General features: G+C 45.4%; 1 long non-coding RNA gene across 1 annotated transcript; it reads right to left on the bottom strand.

The window, feature by feature from the left end:
• Positions 1-804: 804 nt before the first annotated feature.
• LOC138579633 (uncharacterized) lies at positions 805-2,600 on the bottom strand. Its single transcript, XR_011304103.1, has 3 exons — positions 2,527-2,600; positions 2,181-2,306; positions 805-1,329 (listed from the first exon to the last, which is right to left on the bottom strand). It is a non-coding gene; the product is annotated as an uncharacterized lncRNA (long non-coding RNA).
• Positions 2,601-3,308: the final 708 nt, after the last annotated feature.

Below are 3,308 nucleotides of genomic sequence, written 5' to 3'. Positions count from 1 at the left end.
CAAACTCCCCTCGACTCTCGATGAGGCAGAAGGTGGAATAGGGGGACCTCCACCCACGTGGGAACTCTGGAGCCCCCCAGTGGGGAGGGTGCTTCTGTCTCACCAACAGCGATGACTATCGTTTTCTGGATGTGTGTGTAACATGCATATTCACTGCACCTACAAACAAGATGGCTTGGCATCTGCATGTGCAAATGTGTCTCGTTTTTATTGCCTGTGTAGAAGTAATGTGGCTGGCACATGTCTGTACATCCCTTGGTGTGTACATTGCCTCATGTTTCCCTTTCTCCGCTCTTGCAGACTCTGCTGCCAGTGACCCCGTGGCCCAGGACAACACATGTGTGACACCTCATGTTGTGTCAGAGCTGCAACCCACACACCGGATGCACACAAGGTGGAGAATGGCGTAGGGGGAGACGTATGAGGTGGAGGCCCAGATGTGGCATGGGATGGCAAAGGAGTGGCAGCAGACAGGGTATGCAGGGCCATGTAGCCCCCAATGTGTGGCTCATGTGCCTCCTCATGCCCTACCTGTCCCCAACCACTGGTCCATGTGTCCCCCAGCAACAAATAGGAGTGACAGGGAATACCAGGCTTATCTCTATTCTATGATCTGACCTGTACAAAACCAGTATATTTACTTTAACATAGAAGATCATACAATTGGTGATTCTGTGTTGGTGAGCTCACGTGTGCATACGCCTATAAAACCTTCATTTCATACCTACACATCATGGAGGACCAGGTGTCCATACATAACAAGTGTGTGAGGTGAAAACATTCAATTCAACTCACTGGACACAATGAAATATTTAACATTTTATTCATATGTAGAAAAAATATAAAAATCATTTAATCTATACTAAAATTCATCAGTAGTGCCAATCACAATACAATTCCAAATTCAATAGGTAAATTAATAACCTGTCTGATTGGGCACAGCATAATCATGACATCCCGAAACACATACACCAGGCATACTACATTCATATTCAATCAAACAAACTCACATCACAAGTGAATACATTCTAATTTTAACATTTGTATCCAAAAGGTAAAACAAATATATAAAATACAATCACTATTCTTTATCAGTAAGAATAGCTAAATGTTAACGCATCAACAACCGCCAGATGTATAATTCAATACTGCTGTTGCGATATACTGTAATCAACAATGGTGTCAAAAACAGCATTGGATTCCCCAACCCAACATGTTTATTTCTGTACTCAAATCACTGTGCAGAAATTCTTCATGGGCAAGTAGGTCCAGCGTATTCAAAGGGACGTAAGTAGCAATATAGACCTGTAGACAACAACAGGCGCTCACCTGTAGATATAAAAACAAAAACACACTCAATCAGGCTAAATGCAATAGTGTACTGACTGAGATTTGCTACTACCGCCCTATTAATGGGCGGACTGCAAAACAACTTGGCAATCAACCCCACTGTCGCCTTCACTACCAAAGGGGTCATTGGTACCACAGTAGTACCGTGACCAGAAGACCAGCTGAGTTGGTCCAATCCTCACATACCACCACCACCATATAGACCGCGTGACAAATTCAGACTCCCACGACCATGAAAGTTGAGTAATGAAAACCAGTCGTAACACAACTGTTTCTTAATATCTTGTTTTTCTTAAAAAGGGAAAACAGCCTGCAACAAGGGAAACCCAAGTGCAACCATGCAATAGCACAAGTGGATATAACCCCCGAGGTCACTATCAAAGTTGGGGGTGCACTCGTGTTGTACAGATCTATTTGTGTAGTACTACTATAAGCACACGCAAAAGAGAATGGCTAGTAAACGGGCCATGGAAAACACAGACCGCCTGTGTACACACCATCCCCATCCAGGTGAACCCCAGTCAGTACCCAAGAAGTAAAACCACCGATTCCAGTTCACAGCGGCACGTCTCTCTATTGTATGGGACAATCGCATGCAAACCTAATGGGTTTCAAATTTGCGCGTTCACTGTCAGGCCCCACGTAGTAAAGGGCCAAGTCTGTCAGGCTATCAATGCCACATCGACCAGAGTAAGGGAGGAAAAAACGACATGAGACAAATAGAGAACGTGAGTCAATAGCACAAACCATATTGTCCATATTACAATAACCGGTGTGCCTATAGCACCCCAGTAATATCAACCCTTGATATTGGCCGTAGGGCAACTAACCTGATTAATGTCAGCCCGCCGCCTCAAGGGCGGACAACGTCATGAGCATGGGTCAAGTACTTCTGTGTCTCAAGTGCAGGAGATAAGTGTTGCGCACACTGTCAAACAATGGTCCTCGTGAGATAACTGGTCTCCGTATAAAACATAAAAAGAGACGGACACCTAATCAATTATCAAACATGTGGAGCATACACGTGCTTGCATCTCCAATCTTGCCTGTGACAGACCGAGCATCAAACAGCAGTCTTGAACAAGTCATGAACAGTGAGCCGCTCTTAATCTGACTCATAATGGTCAGTGCGAGAAACATAGCCCTCAAACAACCACAGCCGTCAAACTCACTTACCACTAAGTATGGTGTGCAGCGTTCCTCGTCGGAGGCAATGTTCGTATCAGCCGCCGCAGGGATGCAACTGCTATGGATATACACAGCGCGTGAACTCACGCACAATCACGTGACGACCACGTCCAGGCTGATTCAACGTAAACGGGCCCGGCAATGGCCACCCGACACCTCTACGTGTCCAATTACATCAATGAGGACACAAATCGACACACAGATGACCATCTCGGGCTACCACCCTACAACAACACAGATCACCAGGGGTCATTATCAGGTATGGAGGAAAGTCAACAAACCGATGCCCCGTTCAGTTTACTACCCCGCAACAGCATACACCACCAGAGATCATTATCTAGTGTGGTGTTTTGCCACATGTGTATTAAACCACGGTGTGTAAAACACAAACCCGTCTTATTACCCATGTCAAGTGGGATCACAGTAGTACACCGGGTGCTGTCCGCTATATGTTCCAATTGATTAATTAATTTGGGCCACACACATGACTACTACTCATGTAAATGAGTTTCATCTCCTCCCTGGAGAGGATCTGTTTATCAGCAGAGCTATTATTAGTGACCGGAATTTCTTTCAGAACAGTGCCAGAGCGGATGGTTCCAGCTTCCCATATCTTGCACTCACACACTGGAATGCCCTACCTCCCACAATCCGAGGTGAGACCTCCCTCATCGCTTTCCGTAAAGCTATGAAAACCATCCTCTTCACATAAGGTCCCTCACATCAGCATGAGTACTATACATATGACCCACTGCAAAAGCTTTAATGTC

Source organism: Ambystoma mexicanum, chromosome 3p, assembly GCF_040938575.1.
Source record: "Ambystoma mexicanum isolate Mex_15411 chromosome 3p, UKY_AmexF1_1, whole genome shotgun sequence".
NCBI lineage: Eukaryota > Metazoa > Chordata > Amphibia > Caudata > Ambystomatidae > Ambystoma > Ambystoma mexicanum.
This window is presented reverse-complemented; position numbering and strand designations above follow the sequence as displayed.